The 17,500-nt window shown below is 41.8% G+C and overlaps 1 protein-coding gene and 2 long non-coding RNA genes across 5 annotated transcripts in view; 1 reads left to right on the top strand and 2 right to left on the bottom strand.

The window, feature by feature from the left end:
* Positions 1-976, bottom strand: part of LOC123503360 — a 1,814-nt gene extending 838 nt beyond the window's left edge. Inside the window, exons 1-3 of the long non-coding RNA XR_006674423.1 lie at positions 873-976; positions 439-704; positions 1-329 (exon numbers count right to left, since the gene is read on the bottom strand). The exon at positions 1-329 is cut by the window's left edge and continues 838 nt beyond it. This is a non-coding gene — a long non-coding RNA (uncharacterized LOC123503360). The remainder of the gene's footprint in view (positions 330-438; positions 705-872) is intronic.
* The window catches only part of LOC123503356 (neural-cadherin-like), a 294,789-nt gene that overhangs the window by 23,802 nt on the left and 253,487 nt on the right, over positions 1-17,500 (top strand). The window lies entirely within an intron of this gene.
* Positions 2,050-2,897, bottom strand: LOC123503359. The gene is made up of 2 exons (XR_006674422.1): positions 2,744-2,897; positions 2,050-2,485 (listed from the first exon to the last, which is right to left on the bottom strand). It is a non-coding gene; the product is annotated as an uncharacterized LOC123503359 (long non-coding RNA).

Here is a 17,500-nt window from a genome sequence, read left to right as displayed (position 1 = left end):
CCTGCAAGTGAGAAATAATTAGTTTTGACCTGTAATGGAGAGAATTAGTTTAACCTGCAAATAAATATGGTTAGTCTTACCTTCCTTTCTTTACTAAATCTGTAAGAAAGTTAATTAGTGTGATCTGTAAGAGAACATTATTAATCTTACCTTCTTCCCTTACCAGAAAGACAAGAACCCTTTCCTCACCTTTCCAAATGCCGTGAGATTTCCCGCCTTCCATCTGAATATCCTCTTCTACACCTGACCTTGATGTTTTCCGCTAATCTCTTCACGACACGCACTCAGCAGGACTAACAGAAGTGAATGCATCCCTCCCAAACACAACGCTGGAAAGAGTAGAGCGTGATAAGCATATTAGTGTAGTAAAAAAAAAAAAAAAAAAAAAAAAAAAAAAAAAAAAAAATTAAACCACTCTACAACCGGCTTTTTCCTTACCGTATGAATGCAGCACGCCCGCCACGACCACCATGTTCCTTCACCGCCACGAGTTCTCATCTGGTCTCCACCACAACACACTGACAAGTTCATTGCTGTTCTGGGAAAGACTAGAACGTTCGTTAGTATATCTGAAAGGCAACGATCGTTAGCAGTGCATCCTATCGCCCTAACGCCTAGGAAAGCGAATCTTTCACTCTACCTTTTCCGAAGAGGTGCTCCAGCGGTGTCTGTCCCACGATGTGACCTGTGATACGGGTACTCACCTGCAGGAGCAAAGGGAGATAATTAGTAACGTAACTAAAACCAAGACTCACCAAGCACATTGTTATCAACGAGGCTTATAAGACATGACAATGAACCCGAGGCATAAATGCTTTAGAGCAATGATAATGACAAATACCACACTACATTAGACGCATATCTTTCCTTACCAAATCCTGTGTCGATGGAATGTAGGGTGATGTTGTAACAACGCCACGCACGTATCGCACCGGGCACCCGCTTTCACTTTCACCTTTTCGTGAAGTGAGCCGGCGTTCTCTGTGGCTACTGCATCGTAACCTCGGATGGTGTTCTAATCCTTTGCTGCTCTTTTAGCTAACACACTCCCACCTCTCATCCTCATGTCCACACCACGGTATCAGGTCAAGTTAAGCTTAAGGTCATCAATGTGTGTCTATGCGCTACAAAAATTATAAGAATGGTAGCACGTAAATAATAAATAGCGCTCGATTTCTTTCCGTGATAGTTTCGGACAAAGGTAACTGCTTGTTATCGTGACTCCACTCACCCTCCTCCCCTTCCCTCCCAGTCTCGGACAAAGGTAACTGCTTGTTATCCTGACGTCACATCCTCCTTCCTTCCTTCCTTCCTTCCTCAGCCAAGTTTTCTCTCATCACCTTACACCCTTTGTCTGTCTTTCCATTACCTCCTTCCCTTCCCTCCCTTCCTTCCTTCCTTCCTTCCTTCCTTTCCTGCCTCCCTCAGCCAAGTTTTCTCTCATCACCTTACACCCTTTGTCTGTCTTTCCATTACATGTGTCTATGCCCACAAAAAAAAAAAAAAAAATTGCCTACAAAAAGATGAGAATGGTAGAAAAAAAAACAAGGAAGATGTTCTCGGTGCAGAACTTTGTAAGATAATGGCAAGGAAGGTGTTGAGGCGGGAAACATTGGACAGTCATCAGACGACATGAGAATGGCGTTGGCGCTAAAGTTCAGTTAAATTTGGTTTATCCGACTTGTCAGTCTTCTCACTCTTACGGAGGGTACGAGAGACAGCTGACATACGGGGCAGAGGAAGTGATAGCAGTAGTGTCTTAGTAGTAGAGGTTGATTTATTACATGTTCAGACATAGGTGGAAGGGGGAAGCTGTGGTGGCAGATGGGGCAGGCAATGGGTCAGTCTGTATGGTAACAGTGCACATCTTAGGTGGAGTGAAGCATCCTTGCTTCATAAGATATCCCTTTTGTAGCTTCACCCCAAAAGCACGCTCACTGAGACGGATCCTCCTTAGGTAAGAGAGGAAAGACATCTAACAAACTGGCAAAACTTTCTGTTGCCGTTAAGGAGATGACAATGAAAAACAAAGGTAAAAACACGGGAAAATGGGATTCCTAACTTTATTTAGCTGAACCCGAGGCCCAATGGGCGTACAAAAAAATCCACACTGAGGTGGCAGCAGGAGAGAACAACCATGGCGTGAGCCGCGGAGGAGTAACCCAATCAGGAGTTGCCGCTGATGAGAAAGGACCAGCAAAGAGGACAGTGTTCATGTACTGCGTCACCGCCATCAGGTTGCCAGACTAGGCCCGAAGCACATTATGTCTTCGCCACAACTAGACAGGGTGCCGAGAGCAGCACGCAGAGCCAGGTTCACGGGTCAGAGAAGTTGGTCGTGTACTTCACAGGAGATGCGTGGCAACCTGCAGCCGGCAGCCCACAACCTGCGTGTGTAGGTACTGTACATGTCAAGTCGGTTTGTTGTGTCGGCAGTCCAATGTTTCCCACCTCAACGCCTCCCCTGCAACTGTCTTGCCAAGTCCTGCAGCGAGAAATAGATAATAAATTTCCTTCCTTGTAATAACTCCAGACACAGGTAACCCCTTATTATCCTCACGCCCCCTTCCCTTCCCGTCCCTCCTCCTCCTCTCTCCCTCTTTCTTACCTCTCTCTCTCTCTCTCTCTCTCTCTCTCTCTCTCTCTCTCTCTCTCTCTCTCTCTCTCAAGTAATCTTTTCACACCTCACGCCTTTTCCCTGTCTTCCCATCACATGTGTCTATGGCCACAAACAACAACGTACGTTTCCTGGTGAGAAGACGGATTCCGGCCAGATTCCTGACCAGACTGTAAGTGTGGCTGGTATGGACGACAGCTGGGTAATGGCAGACCGGTGTTCAGACTTTTTCCATCCAGTAGGAACGAAGCAGCCACGTCGCGGCGATACACTAATGTCACGCGCTGGAGATAGATATTGAATCCAATGTTAGGGGGTTCAAAACACTTCATGTAGCATTATCTACTATTTGGATCGTTACACAAATAGCTGGTAAAAATTATATATTACTTTCATTATTAACCCGTTCAGTACCATGAGGCGTTTTCATATTCATTCTGCTTATTATTTTGTGATTTTCAACAGCATCAGGAACTTATGTGGGGATTAGAATAGAGAAGACTGTGACCATTAATCTTCTTCCATAGACCCTTCCTAATGCCAGTAAAATCGTCTAATCTTACCCAAAACTCAAGGTAAAACTGCATCCCGGGAGTGAAGGTGTCAAGTTATTTTCCCACATTAAACGTGCACGTACTTTTTGTTTCCCCTTCCCTTTATCTCTAAATATAAACAATTTTCCCCTCTCTCTCTCTCTTCCCCCTCCCCTAAACTCAGAGCACTTTTCCCTTCTCTTTCCTCTCCCTTAAACAGAGTAATTTCCCCCTTCCTCTCTCCTCCCTTAACCCAGTACAGTCCTTCCCCTTCCCTTTCCCCTTCTCCAAAAAGTTTTCCCCTCCTAGCTCCCTCTAAAGAGAGTACTGTCTCTCCCTCGCCTCTCCCTCCCTTGAGCATAGAGTACTCTTTCTCCCTCACTTTCCTCTCACATCCCTTCCCTCTTTCCACTTGACATGACACTAAGACCCATATTCAGAAACGCTTTGCCTTCTCTCGACGACTATCTCCAAATGCTCTACTTGAAGATACACGTGTTTTTCAGGGTATTTTTTATAGTCCTGGTGTTATATTAGCAAAGTTTCTAGTTGGTCATAAGGAGAAACTGCATTGAAAACCCTGCTAGTCGTGGTGAGAGTGCAAGATAATTCGGAATATGGCCGTAATTCTCCCCTTTACTTAATCTTGAACTAAAGCTAATCTAACCCAACTTAACCTAATCTAACCTCAAATTACGAATCAAGTCTCTATTCAAAAGTAATGCGTGTTAACTTGTTACAAAAGAAATACGTAAATCAGTAAGATGGAAAGTTTAGCGCGTGATCTTCTTGTCATGCGAACCGATATTCCCTTGGCCTTGTTTCCCTTTCTCTTCTTTGTCATCAGTGAGCGTGAGTGAGTCAGTAAGGCAGACGAGACAAGGGAAGACACGATGCGACGCGACGCTAACCAAACTTTCTCTGTCAACGTGAATGTTTTCGGGAAAAGAATCACGTGCCAGCTCTGTTCCTTTCCATTTCCTTTTTATTTCTCTCTCTCTCTCTCTCTCTCTCTCTCTCTCTCTCTCTCTGTAACTGGTGATTTATTCCTTGCTCTTAAATACTAAAGGATGTATTCTCTGCATTTGATGCTCTCTCTCTCTCTCTCTCTCTCTCTCTCTCTCTCTCTCTCTCTCTCTCTCTCTCTCTCTCTCTCCACTTTATCATATCCCTTTCCTAAAAATTCAAGAGCTGTAGTTAATATACTTATTGTAAAAATGTTATTGTGACGCCTTGTTTGTGTGGACGTGCTTACGGTAGAGAAGAGGAGTGGAGTGAGTGGGGCGGGAGGGTGTCAGGGAGGCCGGCGTGGCTGCAGCAGGGCGTGGCGAGCTGCCGCAGGGGAGAGGCATGTGTGGGATTGACAGGTGCTTCCCAATTCATGAGGGCAGAGGAAAAGGAAGATTAGGAGAAGGAGGAGGACGAGGAGGAGGGAGGAGAAAGGGAGGAAATGTGTGAGAAAGAGAAGAAAGGAAGAAGGAATACAAAGGAGAGAGAGAAAGAGAGAGAGAGAGAGAGAGAGGTCAGACTGTGGTGACTTATCTTTCCGTCATTGAATTATGTTGGTTTTCTTTTCTTCCGGGAAATAACTTTATGTTCCGTCAGTTTCCTCGCTCTAGAATGACTGGGTTCGTATTATTTATAGTTGAAGTGCTTGTGAATGCGATGCGAGAGTAAAGAGAGTGTTTTGTATGAGAGAAACGTGTGTGTGTGTGTGTGCTAATGTATTTACTTCCCCAGTGATAGACGCACGATGATACACTAACCTACCTAACCTAACCTAACCTAACCTAACCTATCCTACCTCACCTTGACTACCTTACACCTCCAGCTTGTGAGGGCAACACATCTCAAACACTTCCAATTTTTTTTCCTCACCTCAGACAAAACTCCAGCAAGTGCAGCCCTGTAATGTGCCGGCAGCCCCAACGCAATGGCTCACTGCTGCCCCCGTGGCCCTGCAGTGTCAGTATCGGAGGTGAAATAACGAAACTTTGCCACCTGGTCCAGTGTTTCACCGTGCGGGACTATTCCAACACCTCTTAAACTTCCATCCCTAATACACCTCATGGTTTTACTCTGTGGGATTCAATTTCAACTTCCTCCTCTTCCTCTTCCTCTTCCTCCTCCTCCTCATGTCGCACGCATCCTTCCAAACGCAGTGTGATTATGGGTAGCTGTTTAATTTTTTTTCAATTCTTTTTTTTTTTTTTGGGGGCTTGTTCCCTTGTTGTGGTGATTATGATGGTGATGGTGGTGGTAGTGGTGATATTGATGATGGTGATGGTTATGACTGTAGTGTTGGTAGTAGTAATGGTTGTGACACTACTACTACTGCTGCTGCTGCTACTACTACTACTACTACTACTACTACTACTACTACTACTACTACTACTACTACTACTACTACTACTACTACTACTACTGCTGAGGAAAGCAATATTTCTACTGGTACTGTATTGTCACTGCCGCTACATCTAATTATATACACTCTTTATTGGTTTCAGAGACGTTCTATAATATTTCCAACACACACACACACACACACACACACACACACACACACACACACACACACACACACACACACACACACGTATCTGTTATCAAAGTCCATCCTTGGCTCATTTTTATTTCATAGGAGCAACGACAAAGTGTTTCGTATCATATTTTCTGAACCTTATCTGTGGCGCTTTCCCAGTCTCCTTTGTATATAGAAGGAAGACTGACTCAACACACACACACACACACACACACACAAGGAGAGAGATACAGAGAAAGGGAAAAAAAAATAGTTTTGCTGGATCTCGAGATAAAAAAGTTCCCGATTTATCTTGGTTCCTATTCTTTGGTGGGTGAATGTGGGAAGCAGCATGAATAGGAGCTTGTCCATATATACCCTCCACTTGGCGAGACGCAGGAGCCTTGGAATTCTTGGTTGTGAGGTGAACACGGTTGCTTCCTACACAGTCTTGGTCAAAATACTGCTACTGATACTACTACTACTACTACTACTACTACTACTACTACTACTAAACTAACACCACCACTAAACTAACACCACCACCACTAAAACTACCACCACCACCATTACTACTACTACTGCTACTACTGCTACTACTACTACTACTACTACTACTACTACTACTACTATTACTACTGGTCTACCAATGCTGATGAAATTATAACAATAGTAGTAATAGCAGTAGTTATAGTAGTAATAGAAGCAGTAGTAGTAGCAATATGATGGTGATAATGACAGCGAAAAAGAAGATGAATGACAATGGCAGTAAAGGTGATAGTGACAGGAAGCAACAGTTCATAGGAGGTACAGCTTCAGGGGATAAAAGAAATGACGTCAGCTTTAATATATATGATCCCTCACATCCACAAAATAAAAACAAATAATAATAATGATGATAATAAAAAAAAAGGTGCATTTCCAGCCATTTTCCACTAAAACGGAGAATTTTCTTTAAATTTTAATGAACCTGAGCTGACGTGCTGCATTGCTTCTGTTTGCTTCCTTCTTTCTTTCCTGCTCGCTTTTGCTTCTGAGTTTTATTTATTTTTCTCCCTCTCACACTCTCTCTCTCTCTTACTCTCTCTTTTTCATGTTCCTTGGTGCAGGGGTGCTGTTTATTTCCCTCCCTTTCACGTTCTTTTTGTTCAGTGTTCCCATTGGTCTCTTTATGTCCTTTTATAGCCTTCCTCCCCTCCTCCTTCGATGCTTTGATATGAAGGAGAAATGTGTGCGTGCGTACGTGCGTGTGCGTGTGTGTGTGTGTGTGTGTGTGTGTGTGTGTGTGTGTGTGTGTGTGTGTGTGTGTGTGTGTGTGCAGGCTTACAAGAACAATATATTCCCACCACTCAAGATAGTTTTACCAATAATTCAAGGCGTGCATGACTCTCTTTCTCTCTCTCTCTCTCTCTTTCTCTTTCTCTCTCCCTCATGTGTCTGCTTAAATGCTGGAATTATGTCCCAAATGTGTTTAGTTCCAGCGGGGGAGACACTAGACAGATCGTCCCTGCTGTCACCCACAACTTAATGACCTACTTAATACCTGTCTTGCATCTCCATCCATCACTGTATGTCTCTTATGTCACGAGTTTATGTACGTTTGAAAAATATGGCGTTTTTTTTTTTTTTTCTCGTTATTCCTCTGATCTTTTATCCCTCCTTTCTGCATCCTCATCTGGTTCTTAGTACCTTTCCCATATCATGTCGAATTTCGAGGGAAGAGGAGGTAGGAGAACCAAGGAGATGTGAGAAGGGAAGAGTACAGAGGAAGAAGGGAAAAGTGGAAAGAAGTTAGGCATTAGAGACAAGTTAAATAATAGAGGAGAGGAGGGGAGAAGAGAGGGGAGGAAAGCTTAGGAAGAAAAAAAAGGGAAGGAGAGGAGAAGGGGAGGGGGGATATACGTAAACTCTATCAGAAAGCAGCCTAATTTGATCCAGGTATACAGAAAGAAATTAAATAAGTCAAATAGCAGAGTTTTTAGCAGCGCAGTTCTGAATGAATGCTGTTGTGTTATTAATTTCGCCCGGTGTTGGCTGTTCGTTGCTTCCCCCGTTACTGCTGCTGCTGCTGCTACTGCTGGTGTTGTTGTTGCTGAATCTGTCTGGCCGTGTGAATGAGTGCCTGAGTGATTGAGTGAGTGAGACGCTGCGAAAATATTTGAACACGTAACAATGAGAGAGCGACGTAGCGAAGATTGAAAAGAAGAATGGTGTGTTTCTCTCTTCTCGCATTCCTCATTAGTCTGTGCTTCAGGTGTCATAGGCAGGTATGAATGTATGTGTGTGTGTGTAAGTAGGGTTTTTTTGCCTCTGTTTACCCCATATTTTTGTGTGATCTGAAGGGAAATTGATGGAAGGAGAGGGAGAAAGGGAGAGAGATAGTGGGCAGATTTATGGTGCGAAAGCTGGAGTGAAATCCGTGTTTTGGTTGCAGCTCCGCGTGATTCAGGCTGTAGCAATTATCCGAGCTTTGGTAATTAAGGCTACCTGACAGGATGAGAGAGAGAGAGAGAGAGAGAGAGAGGATAGGGAGAGAGACGTAAATGGAGATAAGAGCTGATAAACTAAGAGGTGAACGCAGACATTCACATAAGCTGAGACAGATAAACAAACAAGAATACAAACGAATAGACAGACTGATGAAATATCTGCTTGATTGACTGATTAAATATTTGGGAGACCTTAGCAGCGAAGTGATATTGCGCATGTCAAAGAGCATGAATTCCGAAATAACAATGAAACAACAAAAAAAGAAAAGGAATGAATCGAGTCAACAATAAGACTTGCCAATTAATTCCCGGGACTCACCGTTGATTTTATCCTGCTTTTATTGCCAGCCTTCATTTCCAACCGTTGTATGTACGAATGTCTCAGTGACTTATTTAGAATCATGAAGTAAATAAGAACAAGAGGTGAGTAAAAGGCAAAGGTGAACACAGGAACGAGAACATCAACAAAGGAAAAGGAAAGTAACAGAATTTGAATTGGCTCACAACGAAGTTGCCTGCAGGAGGCGACTGCTCTCTGTTCTTTATATTGATGACCAAGTGAGGTAGTGGAGCAGCAAAGCGAGAAATCCTCTATATCCTCGCCTCCCTTCAGCATACAACCTGCGGCGTGGGGGGGGAGGAATAAAGAACAGCGTAGGCCTACATATCTATTGCAAACGGCAGATGTTGAAAGTTTCCTTGAATATTGTGTAAGGTATTATTTTGTGCTTCACCTTCGTTTTTTTTTTACTTCGTCAGTGTAAGGTCAGGGCTTGGAGGCTTAAATGTGTTTGTTCTGTATTGAATGTGTCAGTGAGGGAGCTTATAAATGATCGGGTAGAGAGTTTAATCCCGTCTTGTCGAGCTGTGATGCAAATAAATCGGTATTGTTCATACATGATAAAATAGGTAAGCTTCCCTATGGCGTGTTGTATTTTTAGTCGTATGAAGTTCTGAATGCGACTTTCTTACATTTCTCTTCAAAGTTTAAGTGTGATTTCCTTTCTACTCGATACACATACTAGAACTGTAATTTTTTTCCTCTATACCATTTAGTACACTTGGTCTCCTCTCGGATTAGTTCACGTACTAGGAATTGTACCTTTCTCTTGTGTAGTCTTCAGACGTAATATCCTTTATGTCACTGAGTTGTTCCTCCGGCAGATGTCACTGTTCACTTGTATCTTCCTGAAGTTCATCCTCTTTCAGGTGAATCTCTCTATCGAATATTTAACTTTCAAAAATTCCTCTTTTAACCCCTTCAGTACCATGGCGCGTTTTCATATTTCTTTTGCTTACTGTTTGGTGATTTTATACAGCTTCAGAAACTTATGTGGGGATCTGAATAGTGAAGAATGTAGTCATTAGTCTTCTAACCTCCACAGACCCTTCCTCATGTCAATGGTCTAATGGTAGAAATGCGTCCCAGTACTGAAGGGGTTGATCGTTCACCCATGCTACATCAAATTAAGTGGACAACATAAGAGAAGAAGAAATTAAAAGAATCTAACACTATTCTCTCATGACAATATTTCACATCGAAGATTTTCCTTTTAATTATTCCTCAATGATGCATTGGAATAGGAACAGAAGGTAGAAATATCAGAAGCCAATAGGAGGAACTGACAAAACCCAACGTTATTTCCCCCTAGAGGAGAGAGATCCGGCAGTATTTATTAACACAAAGACCACAATCCCTCTGCTCTTTCTTGCACCTTTTCTCCTTTATTCTCGCAGAGGATAAAACTCGTGTACAGTGTTCAGTCTTATTCATATACACGTCTTTGGTTTTATAACTTTTCCTTTCTCGATATTTGCTCATTCTTACATATCTCTCATCTTTCTAAATGTTTGTTCCTCCACTCTCGTACATAAGCTTTGAAATCGCGTCCATTTTTTTTTATTTCCTTTATATTCATACACGGAATTTTCAGAATCTTTCTTTTCATTATAACTCTTTCTCCGTCTACCTACTGTGGTTCTGAATAGGAAGTCACTGTATGGGAGAGACGCAGCGCTCCCCTGATAACCAGTAAGGGAGCTTTATGACAGACTGGGAATAATATCAATAGAACTCTTCTTGCTATTCACTTTCCCTCACACCCAGCCCAATCTCTACTCGAATATTCCAGTATCTGACAGACTATCACGCATGCATCTTATCTCTATGTTCTTCTATTTTGTAATTAAAAACTCAACCAGGCACTTTGTTTCAGTTAGATTTGCTTATTTTTCTCTCAATTACATTCTCAGCCCAAATCTTTACCTAATGATTTTACCTTTGATCTGCAGTGTGGCAAACGAGTACTCACCTGGCTGACTCACCTGGTTGGCTATCCCTTGTAGCTGTGGTTTTGGCAGACATAAAATACTATATGGAACAGGAATAAATAAAAGTGATAGCCTAATTCTGCGAGTATGCCAGTCTAATGAAAGAAGAAATTACTGGAGCATGTATATTAGATAGGAAAAAAAAACTAAGTGGTTGTATCTATACTCTATGTACTTCTAACTTTTTCACTGCTGTATACAACAATTCACAGCAGTAAGAGCAATGTATCAAATTCTGATAAGCATGTACAAAAAATAAGAGGATGAAAAGTAATAGGCTTTGCAGTCTTTAGCGAATACAATATTTAACGGTAACTGTTTTCAGGTTATTTTTTCCCCTCTGGTGTGTGTGTGTGTGTGTGTTGCAATAGTTGGTGTTGAGTCTCGCAAGGTTGTTTATGAGGTAGTATTAGTAGTGATGATGGTAGTGGTGGTGAGGAGGGAACAAGTTGTCATATATTGCGTCATATTTTGTCACCGTTTAAAAGAGAACATCTCCGGCCACTTCCCTTTTTACTTCTTCTAATTCACTTTCCTTAAGGCATGTTGTATAATTCCAAAGTGATTGTGGTGATTTTTCGAACAAGATTCCTCACCAAGAAGACCAAACAGAGTAAATACTATGTAGAATGATAAACGAGTAAGTCGATGTTTTGCTTTTTTCCCGCCTTTGAGTGCCCAGACGGCGAGTTGGTGGTTTGTGTTTACGGCAATGGAGGGGAAGATCTCATTTAACTTGTATTAGTGATAGTTCCAGCTTTCTAGAATACTTCCTCCGTTGAGCAAGGAGGTGAGTGTGTAATGGTTGTTTTAGGGCACTGGGGAGAGAAGCTGGAGGCGTAGTAAGTGTTTATTTAGTGTTACTGTTATGAGAGCCGGAAGCAGAGGACGCTGGGGGGCTAAGCTGGAGCACTTGGCAGGCCGTGGGTAGGATATCCTTTATCCTACTTGTTCCTCGCTGCCACATCACCATCTCCTTGTTATATGTCGTGTCGCCCTCAGTTGTTCCAGTGCTTGTTATTGGATAGTGTATCAATTGTATTGTTAGCTGACATCTGCCTGTTCTCCCTCCCCTCCACTCCTCCCTCTCTCTCCCTTCCTCCACCCTCCCGCTCCCTCTCTCTCCATCCCTCCACGCTCTCTCTAGTCTCTCCCTTCCTCTCCTCTGCTAGGTAATCGACTCGTCCGCTCTAATGAAATACAGTGGATTGATAAGTTTGGTTACCTGTCTCAGTGTGTCGCTTCACCTGTATATATGTTTTCATTCAATGCACGAAGTAAATTAGGTTAATCTCGGTAACCACTCCGTGTCGCGTACGTATGATAGCGAAATTTGCGTGAGTAAATGTAGGATGCTCTGTGGCCTTGCTGTAAATGTTAAAAGGAAAAACAAATATCTGCTGGGGAACGAAAATAGTGAAGAAAGTAAAGTATTGTATTAGTTAAAAGTGATAACATTTGATAGTCTTTTTATGTTGACTAGTGTGTGTGTGTGTGTGTGTGTGTGTGTGTGTGTGTGTGTGTGTGTGTGTGTTTCCACTTTTCGCGTGTGTGGTGTTAATTTCGTTCCAGTTCCAGGTGTTTTGTTGTGAAAAGTGAGAGACAGACGAACGAACAGATAGGCAGGGAGATGGAGCGTTCTTTGTAGTATAGATGTCTCTCACTTCATTTTCTCTTTCCGCTATTGTGTTTTCATGCGTGTTAACTATGTTTCCTTCTCTCTCTCTCTCTCTCTCTCTCTCTCTCTCTCTCTCTCTCTCTCTCTCTCTCTCTCTCTCTCATCGAAATAGTTTAATTTTTACCTTAATTTCTTTAGATTTTTTTTGGGTGGGGTTTCAGAATCGATTAACATTTCGTTCAAGACTGCGTTTTTTTTTTTTATATATAAATTCTTCATGTCTCCTACGATTATTTAGTCTTATATTTCAATGTTAATGTAATCTTGATTGTATGTACACTTTTATTGAGTTTCATTGCAATTTTCTCTTTCTTTTTCTTTTATTTTTTTCTTTTTGTTCTCGTGTCAATGAATGCCCATGAAAAGAATAATGGTCCTGCGTCACACTTTTCATTAATTTCTCCCAGTGCTCCTTCTCGTCATTTTTCAATTTAGTGTGTGTTTCTCTCTCTCTCTCTCTCTCTCTCTCTCTCTCTCTCTCTCTCTCTCTCTCTCTCTCTCTCTCTCTCTCTCTCTCTCTCTCTCTCTTTTCCATCCCTTTGAATCATAATACCCTGTCGTTTTTCCTTCCTCTCCCCGCCCAGCGTTCACTTTGGTCTCCCATTAAACCAAGGAATTAGTTTTGGGGACGTTTGGGAAATCTTGCCAATTTCTAGACAGAGCCAATTCTCTTTTTTCTCAACTCACTCTGACGGGGCCGAGTCCTTGGGGAGTGGAAGGGGAGTAGTGGGGAGTGAGGTACGGCCAAGGGGGAGCGACAAGGGGAAGAGGAACTTGAGAGACTGGGAAATGTTATAGAGGGGAGTGGTATAATGCAGCTTTATTGTCTCACTTGTGTAATCTCAAACACGTATAAGAATAATTTACGATTTACTGAGTTATTGATTTAGAGGCTGAAATGAACGTGAGATGTGGAAGATAGGTGACACGAGTATGACAGACCAGGACGTTACTGATATGCACTGGATGAGGGGACTGTGTTGTGGCCATTACTGTGAGGGTAATAAAAGGGATACAAGTAACAACACGTGACTGATTAAAAGACTATTGGTGCTTTAAAATATGAACTTCTTGAGGTCTTCTCTTCCTGCTAGCTCCTTCTTTTATATGAGGGAAAAACTGGCCAAGGGTAACAGAAAGACTAAACAAAAAAGCCCCACTTAGTTACCAGTCCCCTTACAGAAGTGATGACTACAACTCTTAATATATGATTGATAACTGCTCTATAAGGAAAACTAGCTAAGGGTAACAGAAAGAGTAAACGAAAAAGCCCCACTTAGTTGCCAGTCCTCTTACAGTACAAGTGATGACCACAACACTTAATCCCTTTAATACTGAGACGCATTTTTCACCATGAATTTGGAAACGATTAGACGATTTTGTTTACATTAAGAAGGGTCTATGGAGGTCAGAAGATTAATGGCCAGAATCCTCACTAACTTAATACCTATATAAGTTTCTGAAGCTGTGTAAAATCATGAAATAGTAAGCAGAATGAATATGAAAACGCGTCATAGCACTACCCGTGATAACAAGACTATAGGTGCTAAATTCAATCTATGAGCTCCTCTATCGATTCTCTTTCCGTCACTTGTTTTCGTAATGGTTATACTCGAAACTTATGCATTTTATCAGACAAAGGGGAGGAGAAGTGGCGTTTAAGCTGTTGCTCCTCCACCAAGTAATATGAGATAGTGAGTTATGATTCTTGTTGAGGAAATTGTGAGCGTGTGAATTTCTAAACAGCTGCAACGATGATTCTCTCTCTCTCTCTCTCTCTCTCTCTCTCTCTCTCTCTCTCTCTCTCTCTCTCTCTCTCTCTCTCTCTCTCTCTCTCTCTCTCTCTCTCTCTCTCTCTCTCTCTATCATCATCATCTTATTTGAGAGTTGTGTATTTGCTTCATAATCCTTCACAACAAAATGATCTATGAATTGGCGTGTGGCACAGTGCGGTTCCTCCAGTAACGCTCACGTGGCATGAAAACTGCTCCAATAACAGTCAGCAGAGTGTGGTCATTAGTGGACATTAGTGCGGCGTTGCGGGATGCTGCTCGTGGAACATTGCCATTCACAAATAATGTCAGCAATATCAACGCTCTGCAAAATTTTCCGATGACACGAAGACTGGAGGTTTTATGTTTACAAGTTCAGAAAATTGCTTTACTATTGAAGAATTTTGTTATGGTGACTGAAGAAAGCTGTCATATTTCTCCACCAGTAACTATAAATAAAACGAAATTACAAAAGAACTGGGTAACTTGAGAGCAAAGAAAACTAACTAGGTGTAAGGAAAACTTGTAACGATCACTTTTTTTTTTTTCTTAACAATATGTGGTCTTTTTCACGGAAATATATGGGTTAAAGGAGGTATTGTTTGAGGGGGGTACCTCCTATCTGAAAGCCCACTCGCTAGGGAACCGTTACCCCGAATAAGGAAGCTGTGTAAAATCGCCAAATAGTAACCAGAATGAATATGGAAACCCGTCATGGTACTCAAGAAGTTAAAGGATATGAGGCTGAGGGAAAGCGCAAAATACAGTGAAAGTGAACGCAGAAGATTGTTGAATTTGTGACCACGAGTTTGCAATTAAAATATAAACAGATGCAGCCAGATTGCACCAAATTTTGTTTATTTAAGCAATGGCAGTGGTGTCGCGATACACGAGAGTCCCATTAAGAGATAAATATTATGTCTTCCCAGTATACGTTTATCCGCTAAGTTAGTCTCTCTCTCTCTCTCTCTCTCTCTCTCTCTCTCTCTCTCTCTCTCTCTCTCTCTCTCTCTCTCTCTCTCTCTCTCTCTCTCTCTCTCTCTCTCTCTCTCTCTCTCTCTCTCTCTCTCTCTCTCTCTCTCTCTGTGCCGGCTTTTTGTCATTATCTATTTAATTTCTCTTGACGTGTTATTTGTTGCGTTAATTACAGTAATGACTCAGTAATTATATAATTCACCTGTTCATCTCACCTGATTGCCCCGCGAGGCCTCATTATGCCTGGCCACAGCTGCTTGCCGCACACACACACACACACACACACACACACACACACACACACACACACACACACACACACACACACACACACACACACACACACACACACACACACACACACACACACACACACACACACACACACACACACACACACAGGAAGTGAGACAATATCTAAGCGTTCACAATATTTTTTATGGCCAGAGAGAGAGAGAGAGAGAGAGAGAGAGAGAGAGAGAGAGAGAGAGAGAGAGAGAGAGAGAATGCAGTACCAAATTCGCACCGCACCACACCACACCACATCACATTACACCACACCACATCACATCACATCACATCACATCACATCACACCATACCACACCATTACCACCATCACCACCACTGCGTCCTCTTGTGCTTAGATAGATCACCGCGTCGTGGTCACATTGGCGCCTCCCACAAGTGCATTAGCGCCCCACATCGAAGTTCAATTGAATATCTAAGTTAATTTCAACAGTGGGCGAGGATGGAGTGTGTGTACGTGTGTGTGTTGGTGGCAATGAACATATTATTGGTGAAAAATCTACTTAGTTCTCTTATATTTACTCACTCACTTCGTCATTCACTCGTACTTTCTTTCACTTTTATTTATTTATGTAAGACGGGAGAACTGGCCAATGACAACAAAAAGATAAAAAAAATCCCCACTCAGTCTCCAGTCTCCATACAGATTCGATAGAGTTAACCAAAGGACAGGGATAAATGTCTTGAAACCTCCTCTTGAATGAAATCGAGTCATAGAAACTTGGAAATACAGACAGGCAGGGAGTTCCAGAGCTTACCAGAGATTACCACATACTCTTTCTCATAACTATTCACTCATTGGCTTCACTCATTCGCTCTCAATATCCTGTATAAACTGTCACGGTGAGGTGCACGGGTGAGGCAAGGCGTGCGGAAGCGAAGTAAAAACACAGACTTTCCTGGAGTGTGGTCAGCGTGTAGGTGAAGAGGAAGGATATTCAAAGAATAGGAGAATAGTGCCTTGGGTCCGTGGAAGAGGGAGAAGTAGAAGGAGATATTGACGTTCTAGTTGATCAATATTTTAATCAAACAGTTTAGGAAGGACTTGGAGTTTGTTGCCGTTCGATATTCCTTGTAATTTTTAACTTTATTTTCTTTTCCTTCTACACTAAAATTGAACTTATCTTTTCTCTACCTCACTTTTTTACATCTTTATTCCTTCAGTACTGGGATACATTTTTACCTTGAGTTTTGTGCACCATTAGACCATTTTATTGACATCAGGAAGGGTCTATGGTGGTCACAAGATTAATGGCAACAGTCTTCATTATTTCAACCCCTTCAGTACTGGGATACATTTTTACCTTGAGTTTTGGATATGATTAGACGATTTTATTTACATTAGGAAGGGTCTATGGAGGTCAGAATATTAGTGGCCACAGTCTTCACTATTTTAATCCGCCACATAAATTTCTGAAGCTGTATAAAATCACCAAATAGTAAGCAAAATGAATACTGAAATGCGTCTTGGTCTTCAACGGGTTAAATATCTTGATCTATGCTTCCTTTGTTGTAGATTATGACATCATTTATTCTACTTTGAAAAGCCAGAGTTATCAGTCTTTTTCCTTCTTACCTTAGTGTTCGCCTACTCTCTTCTTTAGTCCCGTGTACCCAATCCCGCCTCTCACGTGTTCCCATGCATCAGTGTCTCTCTTCTTTTGTAGCCTTAGATTGGCTTCATTTCTACTCCATATCGATTTCATATAGGATGCATTTTCTGGTTCCACTAAGTTCCTCCAGTACGTTTTTCTTATGTGTACTTTATGGTCTAGTTATCTTTTTCATTGGGTATCAAAAGATTGGCTACATTTCATCTTGGTATCGATTTAGTATACATCGTTGCATTTTCTGGTTCAAATAAGTTCCTTCATTGCATTTTATCATTTGTATTTTACGCTTTACTTGTCATTATATTTATCAAAAGACTTGCTACATTTCATCTTCTTGGTATTAATTCTCTTTACACTGTTCCATTTTCTGGCTTAACCCCTTGAGTACCATAACGCGTTTCCACATCCATTTTGGTTACTGTTTGATGAATATATACAGCTTCAGAAACTCATGTACGGATTAGAATAGTGAATACTGTGTTCGTTACCCTTCTGACCTCCATAGACCCTTCCTGATGTTAATAAAATGGTCTAATCATACCCAAAACTCAAGATAGAAATGTGTTCCAGTACTGAAGGGGTTAAATAAGTTCCTCACGGTTCCTTTTTCTTATTTAACTTTGTATATTTTCTATCTTACACACACAAGCACATCGATTAATG

Source organism: Portunus trituberculatus, chromosome 14 (assembly GCF_017591435.1).
Source record: "Portunus trituberculatus isolate SZX2019 chromosome 14, ASM1759143v1, whole genome shotgun sequence".
Taxonomy (NCBI): domain Eukaryota; kingdom Metazoa; phylum Arthropoda; class Malacostraca; order Decapoda; family Portunidae; genus Portunus; species Portunus trituberculatus.
Note: the sequence above shows the minus strand (reverse complement) of the source record. Positions and strands in the feature narration are given on the sequence as shown.